The sequence below is a fragment of the Cetorhinus maximus genome, chromosome 6 (assembly GCF_964194155.1).
Source record: "Cetorhinus maximus chromosome 6, sCetMax3.hap1.1, whole genome shotgun sequence".
NCBI classification, from domain to species: Eukaryota; Metazoa; Chordata; class Chondrichthyes; order Lamniformes; family Cetorhinidae; genus Cetorhinus; species Cetorhinus maximus.
The window spans coordinates 136,986,153-137,006,178 of record NC_135884.1 but is presented as its reverse complement, the minus strand read 5'-3'; positions in this window follow the sequence as shown (position 1 = coordinate 137,006,178).

Sequence of the window (20,026 nt, the reverse complement as noted above, 5' to 3'; positions counted from 1 at the left end):
TATTCTCGTCACCCCATCGAGCAACACTGACCGACCATGATCATTAGGTGTGAGGCAACTCAGTGGCTCGCTGTGCACAGTGGTCCTTGGTCACTCTCTGTGCATGGGTTAGTCAGCTCATCTCACCTGTCATGGGCCATATCAAGCATTCAGGGCTGTCAAGTCGCCATCATGCAAGCCACTCACCTTGCCAGACCACACAAGGTATTTGAATCACTTTCAGCACTGCACCCATGTTCATGCCTCTACCCTGCAGCTGCTGACTTCCTCAGACACCTTTATCCTTGCCTTCTTTGTCAGGCTTACGAGCCCCCTATTCCCATCCACTGGGGAGAGCGCCTCCTTCTGTTTCCTCGCCTCCAGGGAGGTGTCATGGAAACTTGGAGCCACCCTTTCTCTCACAGTGGCCATTCCTCCATAGACTCCCTTCTGCTATAATCTCCTCCTCTGCACTATATGGCGGAGGGGAGGGGTGGGGTGGGGGGGGGGGAGGGAGGGGGGGAGGTGGCTGTAAAATTCAGCAGGTGACTTTCCCACTGCCTACCCACCTGCCACTGACCTCACCACAATTTTACAGGTGGTGGGCGAGTCCTGGGATGGCCCGCCCATTTCTGCCCCAATTTAGGCCCTTAAGTGGCTAACTGATGACCACTTAAGGGTCATTTCCTGCTCTAGATGCAATTTTGTGGCCAGCAGGTGGAGGCTGGGGACAGGGCAAGCCTGGCAGGGTATCTTGCTTGGGCCTTGTGCCTTGGGTGGGGAAGAGGGGCTGGTGCCTTCTTCATGGGCCCTCTTGTGCAATTGGGAAACCCCTTTCCCCCCCTACCCCGTCAACCAGGTGTCCCCACACTCCCCACCGAGTCTTTGCACCCCATTCCCCCCACCTTCTCTTGCCCTCCCCGCACGCCACCCCAGGGCTTCCTGTCCTGGCCTCTCAAGAGCCCCCGAGACCTACCTTCTATCTGGTTTTTTATTCTTTGTTTTTTGGGACTGGGTGCAGACCCAGCAGTGGCCACTAGTCCCACTGGCACTGCTGGGGCCAGAGACCTGTTGGCCAGTCAGATGTCTGGCTACTCTTGGAGCAGGTCTTCCTCCCGAGATGGGGGTGGAAGGCCTGCCTCCAGCCAATTAGCGCTTTTGAGAGCATTAACTGGCTGAGAGGCAGTTGTATAGAACGGAGGTGATTCCACTGCCAACTTTTTGGTGGTGGGTTGGGAAACCCCATCGCCCATTAAATTCTGCACCATGTGTGCAGCCTGTATGAAGGCTGCCGACAGGCTTCAAATATAGAGCTGGCAAACTACCTACCAGCACTAGCTCCTGCCCACCATCAATCATTGGCCAACTCTCCTGCTGGCTGGACTTTAATTGGCTGCATATCACTGGTGAAATTTCACCATCCATCCATGCAGTCACATGACCTGCAAAATGACCCCAGCATTGGGATATTAACAGGTTTGGCAAAATCCAGCCATTTCTGTCTCTTTAATCCATCTTTTTCTTCCCATTTCTTTATTTTGATTCCTGTGCATCACCCTGGATTGAATTAAGTATTATCACTTACACTTATTGAGTTAGGCCCTCAATACGGACTATTCAATCTGATTGTAACTTTTTCTAGTCGCACAGATCTCAGATCCGCTGCCAAGGGTACCGCACTTTATCAGACTCCCAATGGCAATAAAATGCTGTGCAAAAGCCCACAAAAAGTCAGTGGGAGCTGTAAGCATAATGAACAGTGAGTGCCATTCATCCTTTGCTAGCCATAAAATCTGGACCAATTGCTGCTTGTGATGTCTCATATCATAAATTTCTCAGCTTGGCTAAGTTCTTCAAATAGGAGCAAAAATGGAAAGTAACCCTTATTGGAATGGTGTTCAATTCAAATCCCATGTTGTGGTCAGTTAATGCTGTAGTATTTTGTGAGTAGATTGCTTGCCTACCATCTTGGCCGAGCAGCTAAAATCACAAATTCAAGCAAAACACTAAGTTTTAATTTAAAGTGCGCACATGTTTCTCAAAAGTTACAATTTGGCAGGTCTGTGAAGACCTCACAAAAGGTCACCAGGCCACTTCTTGCAAGGAAGATCAGCACCAGAGGCAAATAACCTATTGAATTTAACTCTGCACATCTGTTACAACAGCTGTAAAACATGACTGCAACACGCATAAATAAAATTCCAAAATGTCATAAAGGTTGTTGTTTACTGTGTAGATGACTAGTCAGTCCTTAGATAATGGTCTGAGTCGAAGAATAAGTAAAATTCAATTGAGAACATTATGAATCCTTTATTTACTAGAATAATAGACTAACACAGTGCAGATCAATATTTAATTTCACTTAAAATATCAGTAGAATTTGCAGATTTCCGGCCAATATTAAAAAGTCAAGAATATCTGAGAGTTGAGATTTACTGTTACAAGCAAGCATGTAGTTCCATCAAAATTGCTTTTTAATATGCTGTAAGGAACAAAAATAGCTGAGAATTAGCTTAGGATTTGTGCATGGGATGAATGCTGGATTGACATTTCTTCACCATTAATTAATACGTGGAGTTAATGTAATTAGAATTGGAATAACAAAAGGAATGGATTTTTCAATATAAAAGCAAAATACTATGGCTCAAAGGTCTTCAACCTGAAATGTTAAATCTGTTTCTTTCTCCACAGCCAGACCTGCTGATATTTTCCAGCATTTTCTGTTTTTATTTCAGACATTTCTACGCTGCCAGTTTACTGGATATTGCTGGCATGGTCAGCATTTGTTGCTCATCCCTATTTACCTTGAGAAGGTGGTGGTGAACCATCTTCTTGAACTGATGCGTATGATGCGTGCTGAGAAAAAAGCTGCTAACTGCCAAGCACTACATGGGTATAAAATTGGTGCAGATAATAGCCTCATCCAATATAACTTGGATGAATTAGTACACTGATAACAATGAGAAAACCAAATGGGGTAGACTACCTGTGAGGCCTGCTCCCTGTGCTAAACTACTATCAATCAGATGTTTACCAAATACTCACCCAATATCATTATTTATAAATAAAAACAAGCAACTACTTTTGTCATTTTATTTGAAGCCACATGCAACAGTCACTAACATCTATTGTGAAGGTTGGAAACTCTCTGGGTATGATAAATAGCCCCCTGTCCACATAAAACAACTTGTCTGCATTCAGATAAATTCAATTTAAACCTGATGTGAAAAAATTTGTCATTTGCAAATTAACTTCCGTGACTCAAATTTGATCAGTTTTGATGGCTGTATCATGCAAATCATTCGCGGTAGCTCAGTAACTTAATTCCTTGTTTATTTACATGCACTACTGTCAATTGGCATCGGTGGTACATGCAATTTTGAAAGCGTAGTTAAGAAACTACTGAATATATAAAACATTTGCTTGCCACATCCTAGAGTTTTCATCAAGATTGGTATATTTATCATAAAATGAGCTGATATTTGAACTTTAAATTTATTTGATCCATACCTGCCTACACTTTAGATAAAATCAATTTTTTTGAGAGCTGAGGCTTATTCCACTGAAAATCAATGCAAACTTGCAATGGACAGCAAAAAATATGACCAGTTTTCTGGTTTGTATTTGCCTAAACCTCTTACATTTACAGCCTGAAATGCTAACTCGTTGTGACATTTTTGATTGTATTCTGTGAAAGATAATCCATCCCACTGTGCGAAGGAATTGTTTCATAAACAGCATAAATATCACAACATGCACTTGCTGCTTTTTTTCAACCAACTGAACATTCAGAAACAACTCTACTCCAAGGAGGTCATTGGCTCATGTTTTGCAGTCAGCGGCAAAGTGATGGCATTCGCTGCTAACCTGGAAGAAAGGTGCGCATAAAGATCTAGCCATCCGTATCCCCTTTCCCAATGTCACTTTGAATCAGGTTCCTAGTTAAGGGGATCTCCAGGCATCAAGCAGTGTAAGGAACCAATCATATTGAAATGTTCTCACAGACAGCAAACTAAACGGTAAAAACTGCTGAATTCTTTTGCTCTTACTTAAAATTTAACAAAGTGTGAAATAAATGATTGGGATATGCATATGGGATTAAGGTAGATACTGAAATATCCACAAAAAAACTTAATTTAAAAAAAATTATGATTTCATTTTGATCATAATGGAGAAATTTGACCTTCCACAAGTAAAAAATTAGTTCTTTAGGCCTCCTAAGGCTGTACAGCTGTAATTACATCATTAAACGTCCAGTTACACCTTATTGAACAAAATGTAACTTTTCCAAGGCATTTTACAGAAAGATTAATAGAATAGAAAGGCAGCTTTTCATTGGTACAGTAGTTTCTACTTGATTACAGTCTAGGGCAAATCCAACAGCACACCAGAGGGGAAAGCAAATAATCGCTCACAGCAACTTCAGGTTTTATATGTTTATCTGCGCATGTGTGGACTCCAGGACTTGCTGCCAGTTTCAGGGGGGTAATAATGGCGAATAGTTTCACTCTCATTTCTACTACAAACTCCTGGGGCTGAATTTTTACCTCAGCTTGAGGGCGCACGCCCAACCCGCTCGAGCATAAAATAGCACGTGATGACATAGGGCAGGCATCCCGACGTCCTCCTGCGCTCGCGCGATATTTCAGTCGGTTGATGTGCACAAAAGTCGGAAGCACGCCCGCCGACAATTAAGAGGGCAATTAAGCCCATTAAAGTTCCAATTGTCCCCAACTTTTCGTGGTCCGTCTAACCTTACGGCCGGTGGATGGGCAAATCTACCAGGTGGGTTTTGCATTTTTGATGAAACCTCAGCCAAGGGCGGGAGGAGGTTTCTGTTATTAAATTTTTTTTAAAAAACGTAAGGACAGAATTTTCACCACGTGTATGTTCAGGTGACTGATTCTGATGCGTGGACATTTTTTTCCAGATTTTAAAATCTTTATTTCTCGCTTTTAAATTCTTCAGCTCCCTAAGGCAGCTCTCTGCCTTCAGGGAGCTTTCATTTCACCCTCCCCCCACGCCCACACTTACGTCAACGCCCGCCCTCCTCCTGCCCCCACCCCAGCAGCACTGAGCATTTCAGCGTGCGTTTCACACTGGCTGGCTGTTGATTGGCCAGCCAGCATGAAATCGCTGGGGTCAGGGGTCGATCACAGGCGGCAGTCCTTTCCCCGGCCGCTCCTGGGACCGCCAGTTGTGCCCGCACGCCGACCTAAAAATCCTGCCCCAGGTCAAAATATATTACTCTCTACAACTTAAAGAACAACTTAACAATCTTTTCATAATATTATCATAGGGCGTTAGAAGATAGCTATATGTCGCTGCAAGCATCCGGCTGAATTTTACCCGGCTTTTGTATCCCGCATCGAGCGGAAAAGTGGATCCCGAGCCCACACTTGTCAGCAGGGACACAGCTCAGTGATTTTACCGCAGGCAGCTTCATCATTAGCCTCCAGTATCAGGCAGGAGACCTCAGCAGCGCCTTAAAATAGGAGCGCCCTCATAGGGGAAGTGCAAATTAAAACTCAGTATGGCTGAGGGGGAAAGCCCCACCAATTGTTGAGTAAACCCCTCAGGGGGGGATCAATGAGGCTGCAGGGTTTGTCTTTCCTGCCGACGACCCCTGCTGGGGAGCTTAAATGCTCAAGCATCAATGCCCCCTGAGCTACGGCACAGAGGCCACATCCATAACGCTGGCAGCCTCCTCACACAGCAGGACATTGTCCTGTTTTTGGCAAAATGCTGGTGGCCTTTAATAGAGACTTTAACTATGCAAATAGTCAGCCCGCTTTCTTGGAGTGAGCAGCTGACCTGCCTCGCAATGCGCTGCTGGGAAACATTCCTGGTGATAAGATTACATCAGGGAACCGCGTTGGGATGGCTCTCCCCTGTTTTACTGCCCTCCCCTCCTCACCTCTATTCCTGCCATCCCCAGAGGGCCAGTAAAAATTCTGCCCATCAAATCTTCATTCGTATTTTTCTCTGCATGAGGTACTTAAACTAACCCCGTTCTTTAACTCGTTCCCCATACCCTTTAGTATTTCTCATTTTCAAACACCAGTCTTTTAACAGAATCTGTGGACTCTGCTTCAGCAACTGTTGTTGGCAGTGAATTCAAAGTTCTAAGTTTTTAAACAAACCCCCCACAGTCTCCCACAGGGATGGTGAATGGGGAGATTCACCACTAGCAGCAAGAATTCATATAAATTGTGGCAAAATTCTTGCTGACACCTTTTGAAATCTAGGCATTTCAGAAAGAGTTAGCGCACTTGAAGCAAAAATAGGGTAAATGTGTGCGTTTAAGCATAATAACAGTATCTCCATGACATATTCCCAGGAATTCTAGAAAACAGAAGATTTAGATAAAATGAAAAGGTCATTAAAAGATTACAGTTATAAAATAAATTACAGCGCAGAAACAGGCCATTCAGCCCAATGGGTCTATGCCAGTGTTTATGTTCTTCCCCTTCTTCGTCCAACTCATAAGAAGTTCCTTTCTCCCTCACGTGTTTTTCTTACTTCCCCGTAAATGCATCTATGCTATTTGCCTTATAACTACTCCCTATGTTAGTGAGTTCCTCATTCTGATCAGGCTCTGTGCAAAGAAGTTTCTCCTGAGTTTCCTATTAGATTCATTAATAATATTTACATTTATAGCCCCGAGTTCAGGTCTCATCCACAAGAGGAGAAATCTTCTCTATGGTTACTGTGTCTGACTCATTCATAACCTTGAAGACCTCCGTTAGGTCATCCCACAGGCTTTTTTTTTAAAGAAAAGAGCTGCAACTTGTTCAATCTTTCCTGATAGGCATAAATCTCTCAGTTCTGGTACAATTCTAGTTAGTCTTCTTTGCACTTTCGTTACATCAGTACTCAACACTGTATTCAAATTGTGTTTTAACAAAGATTCTATTAAAGTTTACCATAACTGCACTGCTTTGGGGCATTTCTTTAATGACCTTATTAACCTGCATCAAAATTAGTGATTTGTGTATCTGTAGCCCCTCTGTCCTTCTACCCAGTTAGACATTATTTTCCAAGGACTATGTGGCTTCCTTATTATTAAAGTTCATTTGCTAATTACACACCCATTGTGCAAGTTTATTAATACCTACCTATATTTTATTGCATCCTCCTCTGTATTCATTACATCCACTTCTTTGGAGTCGCCTGCAAATTTTGAGATAGTAATTTTGATTCCCACATTCAAGTTGTTTATGTAAATGTGGACAACACTGGTCCCAGCACTGATGATTGTGGAACACCAGTTTCCATTAACTGCACATCTGAGTATCTACTTTTATTCCTACTCTCTGGGCAGTAGTTTGCATTTGGGGTTGGGAAACCAGCATGGGAGTCATTTTCAGTTCCTGGAGAGGCGAGTCCTGGTACCCAGGGTAGGGCTGCCCAATGTTTCACAGATGAAACCCTGGAGGTGTTGTTGGAGGCAGTGAGAGAAAGCCGAGAGGCCTTGTTTCTGGAAAACAGGGGGAGAAGACCATGTAACCAAACCAAGCATGGCTGGCTGGAGGTGGTAGAACTGTCTATAGCTGAAGTGTTGTCCAGAGGAACTGGGTGCTGTGCTGCATAAGGTTTAATGACCATCTTTGCTTTGCTTCATCTGAGGCCACAAGGGGAGGAGGGGTGTAGAAGTTGCCAAGAGCAGGGACCACCATGTGTCGAGCAGAACACTGAGCGGTTCATTGGTGTTTATCTTACCTGTACATGTGTACTTTGTAATTTATTTTTAATGCTGTAAATGCTGATCCATGATCCCAGGCATGTGAGCTTCCATTCTATCATGGCAAAACTGGAAAAGAGGGAAGAAGTGATGAAGGGAAGTCATTGTCTTTAAGCAGGGGCAGTGAGACAGCTGGACAGATGTGCACCATGCATTGGCAGTAAGAATAGATCTATTCAAGGCTGTGTCTTCAATGGAAGTGTTTTCACAGGCAGATTATGCAGTCATGTTGGATAACTAATGCTCAGGTGAAATGTGCCTGGATCAGATGTGCCCTGGCATTCATACATCTTGATGAGAGCTTTGACTCCTGATCCAGTCCTGGTCACCTCCCTGCTCAGCATGTTCTGTTCTGCATCTTCCTCCTCCTCCTCTGCATCCTCCTCTCCCATCTTCTCCTCCAATGTGACGTGTTGGTCTAGCGCTTCACCCTTTTCAAGGTTCACAACTTTCTGGTGAGCCATGTTATAGAGAGTGGAGCAGACTGCCACACTGCATGTCTCCCTTGCAGGATTCTACTTCAGGATGCCACCTGACCCCTCCAGAACCATACCTTCAGAAACCCGGTGACCTGCTCAATCGTGGTCCTCGTGAGCATGTGGCTGTGGTTGTAGCACCTCTGTGCCTCTGTCGCGGGGTCTCGTAAAGGTGTAAGTAACTATTTCCTCATGGGATATCCCTTGTTCCCGAGAATCATTTCATGATGACATGAAGAGCTGCAGTACCCTGGTCTGCCCAAGGGCGAAGGGGGCATGGCAGCTGCCAGGATAGCAAGCACATGAATGCATAAAGCACTTGCTGTGGTCACAGACCAGCTAATCTTCGAGGGAGTGGAAGCCCTTCCTGAATGAATCTGCCTGGAAACTCATTCGGTGTCTTGATGGCCACATGGTCGCAATCAATGATGCCCTGCGCCTGAGGGAATCTAGCGAGGGAGGTGAGTCCCACTGTCCTCTGTGCCTTTGATGCCCCATGTGTTCTAAGTTGCATGAACCGACTGGTTCTCGCTAATAGATTGCAATGGTGCACTGCTACTTAAGAGGTGACATCAAGATCCACTGCTGATTCTTGGGAGGAGCCAGAGGCAAAGAGGTTCAAGGTCGCAGTGACTTTAACAGCTGCTGGCAGGGCATGGTGAGCAGTGCTGCGAGGTCTGAGGTATTCCTCAATCAGGGCAACAATTAGATAGCTACTGCTAAAATAGATGTAGTCTCTTGTGGCACTGATTCCCTGACATGCACAGCTAGCTTCGTCTTCCGTGGTACACTTGATTCTGAGGGAATGGTATTCATTGCCTTCCTGCCCCTCATTCCTCTCCTCTGCCCTTCTCATGCCCAGTGCTCGGTATCTGCACCTCATTTCTATTTAGCCCTATCACCAAATAACTCAATCCCATCTCTAGCTGTTGCCTTACTTGCAGTCAGCTGCATTCACAATGCTAAGTGGAAACCCCTCTGATCGCCCTGCAATCCCCGATTGTGCACGGACCACTTGCTTTGTTAACTTTACTCACTTGACAGCACCTGTGTGGCACTAGTTGAATGCCCATCTCAGCTTATTGAATGGCATGTCCGTGACTGGCTTCCCCAGACCCCCTGCCCCCGTGGGGGTCGTCACATCCTTCCACTTGAACTGTTCCTGATCCAGGCTGTAACCCAGGCGTCCCTACAAAAACTCCTCGATCAGTTAACAACAAGCTCGTTAACACTTGGCCAATTATCTGAATCAGGCATGTTGCCGGGTCCTGTCTTCCCGTGCCTGAGCAAAATTGCTGGCAAATCAGCACAATGGTCAGCGGTGCTAATTTTTTGGACCCGCCTGCCTCCATACTTGCCCCCATATGGAGACAAAGGCCCTGCCCTCTGTTTTCCATTTTGTATCCAACTTGCTATCCATTCTGCTACTTGTCCCCTGACCTCAGTCAGGGATCTACTGTGTGGTACCTTATCAAAGGCTTTTTGAAAATTAAAATACACAATTTCTACTGCATTACCCTTATCTAACCTTTCTGTTCTTTCCTCAAAAAAATTCCATAATGCCGATTCCCTTTTGGAATCTGTGCTGACGGCTCTTGATCGCATTCCCAGCTTCTGGATGTTTCCCTATTAAACCTTTGATTAAGTATTCTGTTATCTTCTCTACCACTGATGTTAAGCTAATTGGGCTATGCTTCCCTGGTAATTGGTCTACTGCTCCGTGCTAATTGGTCAGTAGCTCTTTGTGAACATATATGAAATAGAGAACCTTCATAATCAAAGAAAAAATAATTCTCTGGAAAAGCAAAACAAAAAAAAAAAGCTTTGATAAAACTGGAGATAGAACTGTGATCATTAGTTATAAACAGCACTGAAAATGTAGTTAATAAAAAAATGTTTGAGTTATCACTACAAATAGAGACCAAAATCTGACGTGTGAATTAATATAAAACTGTTGAACTGAAATTAAAAAAACAAATTTTTAAAAATCACATGAATTCTTTAAACTACAATGAAATAATAGAATATGTCCAAGCACTTAAATTGACTCTGTTGCTTGTGGCTGAAACAGATAAAGTCAGCACACGCCAATGTTTGAGCCTGGAATCTTTTTGATCATTTGGCTCCTAGTGCACATACATCCACACAGCTGAGACATCAGAATAGCTGAAGAAATCCCTTTCACTTTGACTACATTGGCTTTGTTGAAGTATCAACAGAACCTAATCCAGAAATGGATGGCAACTTGAAAATGTCAGAAAATAATGAGCACTGATACTGAGGATTGGACACCTGAGTTGAAAGGGAAGATAAGTAAAGCTGGGAATATGTACATAGGAGAACAAGAAGGAGATGGCAAGGTGGAGGCAATTGGGTAGAGAATTCCAGAGTCAGTGATGTATTTGCTAAACAAGCACTCCACATTACCTAAGTGACCTCCTCCTTGTTCATGTCATCTAATACTAGATTTCTCCTCAGCCCCCATGTTCTCTGTTCTACCATTGAGTGTTAATAGTAAACTATGCCTCCAGTGGAAGGAATTTAATTTGATAATGTAATGAATGTGAGGCTGGAAGTGAAGTCAGGGGTACAACAGGAGTCAAGTTTCCATTCTTCCTGAAATAAAAACAGAAAATGCTGGAAAAACTCTGCAGGTCTGGCAGCATCTGTGGAGAGAGAAACAGAGTTAACGTTTCGAGTCCATATGACTCTAGAAGGCTGTCCATAGATGCTGCCAGGCCTGCTGAGTTTTTCCAGCATTTTCTGGTTTTATTTCAGATTTCTAGCATCTGCAGTATTTTGCTTTTATTCCATTCTTCCTGATTCAGCTCGAGATGGCAGATGGAAGTCTGATGGACTGGATGCCAGGGCTCAACGTAGTGGAATATATTGATGAGAACTGAAGACAATGGCCTCAATTTTGGAAGATATTTTGACTTGTCCAGTTCTTGATATCAGACAAGCAATTTGAGAGTATGCAGCTCCAACAACACTGAAGAAGCTTGACAGCATCTAGGATAATGCAGCCTGCTTGATTGGCACCCCTTCCACAAACATTCACTCCCTCCACCATTGACGAACAGTAGCAGCAGTGTGTACCATCTACAAGATGCACTACAGAAACTCACCAAGGCTCCTTAGGCAGGACCTTCCAAACTCATGACCGCTACCATCTAGAAGGACAAGGGCTGCAGGTACATGGGAACACCACCACCTGGAAGCTCCCTTTCAAGCCACTCACCATCCTGACGTGGAAACATATTGCTGTTCCTTCACTGTTGCTGGGTCAAAATCCAGAATTCCCTCCCTAACAGCTCTGTGGGTGTACCTACACCACATGTACTGCAATGATTCAAGAAAGCAGCTCACCACCACCTTCTCAAGGGCAAGCAGGGATGGGCAATAAATGCTGACCTAGCCAGGGCCACCCACATCCCGTAAATGAATTTAAAAAACCTTTGGCTCAGCAGAGGTGGTGGTTGGTGGACACCAGTATTCATACTTTCTTCCAAATAATGTTGTCACGGGGTACCATGTGGATAGTGAAGAGGAGGGATCGAAGGATGGACTCCTGCTGTACACCAGAGATATCCCTCCCAGTAGGAGAATAGTGGCGGCAAACCTGCATTGAATAAGCTACCAGCAGAACTGAAGATAGCATCGATCTGGAGGCTTAATTTAATTTGTGGAAGATTTTGTGTTAAAACACGAAAAATATCAACTAATTTGGACAGGAGGTTTTGAATGAGATGGTTTTGGAGATTTGGAAATGTGAAAAGTTGTCCATCAGTGGCTCAGTGGTAGAACTCTTACCTCTCAGCTAGAAAGTCATGGGTTCAATCCTTTCTACCAGAGATTTGAGCATATAAAACAGATTGGCACTTCAGTCCAATACTGAGGAAGTGCTACTGTTGGTCATCTGTTTTGGAGGAGATGTTAATTTGATGCTCAATTTGCCCTCTCAGGTGGATGGAGAAGATTCCTTGGCACTATTGGAAGAAGTTCTGACCATCAATTATCTCTCAGCTAACATGGGAAAAACAGATTATCTGATCATTGATCACATTGCAGTTTGTGTGACCTAGCTGTTTGCAGGACTCTTGGTGTTTCTGTACATTGTAGGGACAAAAGCCACAAATTGATTTTATGCATTCATTTAGGGAAAATGCCTTCTTATTTCTGTGTGATTGCTATTTTATAATTAATTGAATGGGATCTCTTTCCTAAAGATACTTCAGGCTTTACAAAGAAAATAATTATATAAAAAGAAAGACTTAAATTTATATAACACTTTTCACAATCACAGGGCTCTCAAAGGGGGTGCCTTGGTAACACTGCATTTGAAAAACAGATATGCTAGAAAAAATGATTTGAGAACTGAGCAACATCTTCAATTTATATGATTTAGAATTGGTTTAACAACAATAAAAACTGCCATCTGCGTCCTAAAATGCATATCCCTTTGGAAGATGAAGGTCGACAAGCCACTTGTTTTCTTTCAGTATCTTTAATGTAAACACAATGGAGAGAGCAGGGTTGGGGGGGTGCTTCGGCTGGTTTAGAGCCAGATTCTGCAAGTTGCTATGGTGATCTGTTCTTCCTTTGTGGTCTTTAATGAGATGTAAGTTAATAGCTATTTTTCCCTCAGCCTGTCTGAAGCTAATTTTATTCTGTTATATAAGAATTTCATTTATGAAATATATATCTTACTGCAACATTTCTACAATAACTGCACTGCAAAAACATTATTCTGATGAAAAGTCATCAAACTGAGACATTGGGTGTAAAATAGGTGGCTTTGGGTCAGGTAGGAAGCTAACATCTTAAAAATTTCAAACCCAAAGTCAAGCCATGTTGAACCCACCCACTTTTGATATTAATGGAGTTAAGATGGAGGGCAAGTGCCCAATCCACTCTCAGTAGGCGGGTCAGTCAAATAAACCTTTTTAAGAAATCTGCATACCTCCATTTTACTGAGACCTCTATTTTTAATTTCTGTTGTCAGGTTTTCCCGAGCCTCAGGAAACCCAGCTGGTAAAAGAAGGTGAGATGGACTGGATTCATAAAGTAAGTGCCTTTACAGCATTGCTTGTGAGCCATGTAGTACAAGTGTTTGATATTTACAGGGCTAATGTGGGACTGAGCACAGTGCCACCCACACAGTGATGTAAGAAACACATGACCTAGACCTAGGGTCAGTGTGGTGTTGGCCAGGGCCTTGTTAAGACCTAGGATGGTTATAGCTCCCTGCCTGCACCCTTTACTGCATGTATGTATATGGCTGGAAGTAGTTAATAACGACTTGCATACAAGAGACTATGAAGACTTTTTTGTCAGACACGTTCTGCAACCAACATCACCCCAACATGGTGGCAGCTCCGGATCAAAAATCCTCATTCCCACAGAAATGCTGAAACACTAAGAAAAAGGACATCTTCAATGGATTCTGAACTGAAAGAAGCTCTCAACTGAAGCTACAGACACTGAGAAAGTTCACCAGATAAAGCTCCAGGAAGAAGAGCCGGGAAGCTAAGAGCAGAGGTATTACTGCAGCAGGAGGCTAAACCTCCTTTGGAAGTCCAGCTTTAGCATGCGGAGTTCATAACTTGCAAGGGTGAGCTAAATCCCTTTCACTTCCAGGCTGCAGTCAGTCATGAGAAGCTCTTTTACTAATTGACTCAGAAGCGCTGTTTGAACGAAACCCATCGCTAATCCCGATTCCTCATCTCCGAGCCTCAACACGTGGCTTATGAGTTGAACAGAGAGAAAAAAAAAAGAATAATTAACTTACTCAACTCTCGGGAACCTCGTGACGACCTGAATCCTTAAACAGCAAGCCTGCTGTTCATTCAAACACATCTTTACTCACAACGCTACATCCCTGATTCAATCAAGTTGGCAGTCCACCGATCCATGCAGCCACTGTTGAAAATTCTTCTTCCTGAAGCGTGCTGCCGCCATTTTGCAAAGCCTGCAAAAACCAGCAAGCGCCAAGAACCCATTGTTCTGCAGTGAACGGCGACACCATATTGGAAGCCTGTAAGCTCTTAAAGCTGTGTCCACACTTTTCAAATCTTCATCATGGATCATAATTCCACACTTCCAACTCCACCGGGATTCACCCAAGGCCCAGACCAGTCACAAAATTGGAGTCTTTGGAGGAAAAGATTTTTAAGATAAGAGCATTGCTTCAGGTTTAAAGAAAATATCAGAAGCAGAACAAGTAAACACATAGTTTTACTCAATAGGGCTAATTGCAAATGACATATTTGCATGACAGGTTGAGTCATCCGCCAAATCTGGGGAGGTTTTACAATTCTTTGACGTTTATTTCAACTTGAGATCCAACAAAATATTGGAAAGAGCAATTTTCAATAAGAGAGTCCAACTGCCTGAGGAACCTGTTGATTCCTTCATTAATGATCTCCACAGGGTACAGAGAGGCGCGACTATGGAGATTTTAAGTCTGAGCTCATCCGAAGCAGAATCATGGTGAGTGTTGTAGATGATTCATTCTCTAACCGCCTACAAGCTGAAGATGATCTTACCCTAGACAAGGCAATCCAGTTAGTTAGACAGAGCTACATGAATAACACAGGAGAGTCCTAAGAGGAGACAATACAACATAGGGCAGAAGCCCCATGGGGAGGCAGTGGCATAGTGGTATTCTCACTGAACTAGTACTCTAGATATACAGGGCAATGCTCTGGGGACTGGGGTTCAAATCCCACCATGGCAGATGGTGAAATTTGAAGCCAATAAAAAAACCTGGAATTAAAAGTCCAATGATGGCCATGAATCAATTGTCGATGGCACCTCTGGTGGAAGTGATGCCACAGAGTAATCAGCAGTCTGAGAAGCCTTTACCCCCCAGCTACGACGATGGTGCAGCTGGTCGACACATCAACCATTGTGCACACAGTGCAACCTCCAGATAGCATGCCACAGCCACATGGGAAGCAGCAACCGGGTAGCAGCCTATCACCATTAAAAAGCAGAGGTGAGTATACCACTCAGCCTTCAACTTGCCACAGGAACTCTCTTCTTCAGCCTCAAATGGTTTCCAGATGGCCCATATGGAAAAAGAAGAAAAAGCAGTACCAAGGAGATGAATACTATCTTTGTCTACCTCACAAGAAACGATTGAGGGTAACAGCAACTATGCCTCGTCACAACAGCCAAAGTGACCAGGTGTGATTCAACATAAAGCAATAGAAGTAAAGAATGAAAGCACACTCAAATGCCAGCCCAACATCCAAGCCAACAACAAGAGCCAGAATCAACAGAGCCTACCAATCTCCTGACAGAATGGCGAACGAGATGTGGAAGGGTTATAAGGCCGCCAGACCGGCTGAACCTCTAACTTCAAGGACTTGAAGCGGGACATTGGGTACTGAGAATGGTGTTAATGCTGATACTGTAACAGCAATAATGTTGGAATAGCATTAAGGTGGTAACAGTAAGGTAAGTGCTTAATATTTATAGCAATATAAGACTTGAAGTGAACGAAAGTAATTCTATATCCATGGGATAAAAACTTGGTGGGAGGTATAATAGTCTGGTATATACAGGGTTAATGTGGAACTGCGTAGAGTACGAACGACACAGTGATGTAAGAAAGCACATGACCTAGACCTAGGGTCAATGTGGTGTTGGCAAGAGCCTTGTTAAGACCTAGGATGGAGATAGATCCATGCCTGCACCCTTTACTGTATATTTGTATATGGTTACAAGTAGTTAATAAAGACTTGGTGTGAACATACAGAAAACTACAATCATACATTAAAGACAATACTCAGCATACTCCAGTTCTGGGAAAACTCTCTCCATTCATGCTGACTTTGTTGGCTTCTCACAGTTCACTTTTTCTCAGTGGATTTGAAAAGTACAGGCACCATCTACCAGGAATTGGAATCAGCTCAATATGCCAGCAACTGTTAACAGAGAACGGAGAACAAATTTGGATTTTAACAGACACATTCGGCAATCAACACCATTCCAACAGGCAAGGAGGAGAGGAGTGTTTCCTCCAGACCTGATATCTATACCCTGTAAAACTCCACACCATCCCCATGATTTGCCTAACTTCTCATCTCCACAATTATCCCCTGAACTCCCCATGATCACTGATCCCCAGATCCCTCCCAGACCTCCTGTGATCATAGAGCTCCCACCAACAGAAGCCTGAATTTTCCGGTTGGTGGGGGTGGGTGGGGGGGGGGTGGGGGGGTGGGGGGGGGTGGAGCTGGTGCAGGCGGGCGCGGACCCGATCGCCACCCGCGATCAGGACCATGCTGCCATTTTACACGAGCGGGCCAATTAAGGCTCACCCAGCATATTTCTTGACTCCTGAGGATTGCGGGAGTGGACGGACGGCAGCAAGTGTGGACAAACCACCGGGTCCAATGGTGACCCAGCAGTTTGTTTAAATGAAGGCCTCGCAGCCTTGGAAAAGCTGCTCACAATAGCAAATGCAAGGCCACAGCAGAGGGCTTCTGGTGAGCAGGCCAGTCCAGAGGGTAGGCCAGCGGAGCAGGCCAGGCTGGAGGGTAGGATGTGGGGGGGGGGGGCCAGTGTGCCCCTCGTTTTTCAGATGACTGCCTTGCTGCCCTCCTCAAGGAGGTGGCAGCACGGTGGGAGGTGCTGATCCCCTAGGATGGGAGGAGGAGGCCCCCCACATGACAAAATGTGCCTGGGAGGAGGTAGTGGAGGTGGTGAGCTCCCGTGACATGGTGCGGAGCACCTGGATCCAGTGTCTTAAGTGCTTCAATGACTTATTGCGCTCTGGCAGGTTGAGTACCATGCTGGCATTGGGCATTTAACCCAGCAGGTCAGCTTATCCCCCCTGCTGACCCCACCCCCCCAGGTCTGAGCGTCGTGACTGCATTGAATCATTGATGGCATTTGTCCTTTGCTGGGTGGGCCAGCAGCTATTGCCCACGCTGAGGTCAGCCTGAGTAGGTCATGAGGAGATGAGTTTTCCCCCCAGGTGTATTACACTGAGACCCACATGACTGGTTTGGGGGCAACCTGGAGGAGCTGCACCTAGGCGCTGTGTTTGAACTCCAGGACATGTCCTAGTCAGGGTGATGAGATGGTGGGAGGGGAGCTTCAAGGTGGCGTGGCAACGAACCATCTGCTGCGCTCTGCGCTCCACGTGCTTGCGCCTCCTTCCTATGGAAGGATATACCATGTGGTGCCTAATGTGATGTAGGCAGCATGTGTCCAAAGGGGGGTGTGGGGGTGGGGAGCAGGCCCAGTACCTTTGTGTGAGTGTTCGGCAGCAGCGGGTGAGGGGGCACCGGAGCTGTGATATGTCCCACTCTGGTTGGGGTGGGCCGTGCGCGAACAGAGTCCATGTGCAATTTGCACTAATCAATGCTTGCCTCTCATTTTCAGGAGGAGAATGCTCATAACGTAGCAGAGCGTGTGAGGACTGGCGGCGGCCAGGCGCAGATCGCCATTCTGAGCCGTTTCGAGCAGGAGGTCCTGGATCTGGAGAGACGCCATTATCCCAGGTCCACTGGTATCGGTGAGGCTGGGGTGCCACGGCCAGGTATTTATGCCTAACAGTGGGGTCACCATTGTTCTCCCAACAACCATAGCACTGCTGAATGTTGAATGATTTAATTTTGCAACATGGCTTGACCATTGGTTATGGAAGGATGAGCGCATAATGATCTCAGGGACAGGGATGGACTTTGTCATTGTCTCCACGCTAAGTGATCCACTGTCCTTGTTCTTCTTTTCAGCATCACCGGAGCAGGGCCAGGAGGAGGAGCAGCAGAGGCCCCTTCTCACACCTGAGGGGCCTGATGTCTCACCAGCGTCACACCATCTCTGCCAGGCAGGCACCAGCGCAGATACTAGCTCCTCGGTGGGAATTCGAACATCAGCTAGTGTCCCGGGGCACAGCGGTGAGGGCACTTCACACTCGCTGGAGGAGCTGGTGGAGACAGAGAGTGCCCATGGCACCAGCAATTGGAGGATCGCAGGGGGCCAGGCACATGCTCAGCCGGTGCCTGATGATGTGCCTCTGGAGTTGTCTGTGATGCAGCAGGTGCAGGATATGCGGCCGGGTGTGCGGGAGCTTCTGGGGGTGATACATGAGGCTAAGCTTGGCTTGGTCTTCGTGGTGGAGGAGTCTACGCAGATGATCGCCGAAGCAATGAGCCACATGTCCGAGCGCCAAGCGTCCTCCATAGAGAGAGTGGCGACTCTCGTGGAGAGGCTCCTCCAGGAGACCCAGCAGGACTTCCTGGGGATGCGCTCTGACCAGCAAGCCCTCACATTGGCATTGACCTCAGATGGTCAGTGCCAGTGTGGGAGATGGTGTGGGCATCAAGTTTCCCAGCTCGATGCCCATCCATCCACGGTGAGCAGGGAGGTCCGAAGCGACCTCACGTTGGCGCAGCAGCTGCCTGGCGTCCCTGCGGGCTCCTCTCAGGGCGCTCCGGATGAGGGTGGCAGCTCCTCCGCCCCTCTGCCAGTGACTGTAGCATCCGGTGAGGCTGCAACGACTGGGGAGATGCCAGCTGTGGAACTGGCAGCTCCCTCCCAGGCGGGGCCAGCACAGGCTCCATGGACCAGAGGACGACCACCAAGGTCATCAAGGCCAACAGGACAGTAGAGTCAGCAGGGTATCTCAGATGCCACTCCGAGCGATGGGGCAGCACCAAGATGTAGAACCTGGAAACGAAAGCAGAAGGCACCTTATAAACATCACAGGTTTTTCACTGGTGGTTTTTTGTTGGCCTGAGGAGAGGCCCTAATGATTTTATTTGATTTGTAACACTTTTGTCTTTTTTTTGTAATAAGCTGCTTTGTTTCACACATTAAATTCAGAAATGTCACCATGGCTGAGGGTGCCTCTTTTCTTCTGCATGTGCATGGTTTCCAAAACTGTGATGAGTGCTTTGTTGGACATTCAGCTTTATTAACAAGGCATCTAGTTACTGTTGCTAACCTGGCAGATTTTGCACTTAGGTGCCGCGTATCGAGCCGACAGCCCAGGCTTGTCCCGGTGGACCATCTGTGTTGTGCTAGCTGAAGGTTCATTGGATTAAAGCCTCCCGGGTGTCCCTGCCTCCCTGGAGTATGCCCAGGTCAGCATCCACCCCCTCAGCATTTCCCTGTGCGTGCTCATCCTCAGACTCACTACTGGACTCGTCGTGTGCAGCCGCAGCCAATGCATCGGCGCCTTCATTGTCCACTGCATCCCCCCTTTCCAGCACAAGATTGTGGAGGGCGCAGCATGCAACCACTATCAGCAACACATGATCTGGGGGGTGCCTGCGTGCGCCCCCTCGGCGGTCCAGGCATTGGAAGCGCATCTTGAGAAGACCGCTGGCTCTCTCCACCACAGCCCTTGTGGTGCCCTGGCTCCTATTGTACCGCTGCTCAGGTTCTGTTCTTGGATGGCGGAGAGGCGCCATGAGCCACCTTCTGAGGGGATAGCCCATGTCACCCAGCAGCCAACCATCAAGCTGGGCTGGAACACTGAAGAGCCCCGGCAACTGGGAGTGTCTGAGGATGTAGGTGTCGTGGGAGCTGCCTGGGTACTTTGCACAGACTTGTAGAATCAGCATCCTGTGATCACACACTATCTGCACGTTCATGGAGTGGAAGCCCTTCCTGTTGATGAAGGCACCGGGCTCACCTGCTAGCACCTTGATGGCCACATGTGTGCAGTCTATTGCACCCTGGACGCAGGGGAAGCCAGCAATGGCCGCGAAGCCTCTGGCTCGCTGAGTCTGGCTTGGCTGGTCCCAATGGTCCCAAGAAGAAGTTCAATGCATCCTGAACAGAGCGTCTGTAACCTGCTTGA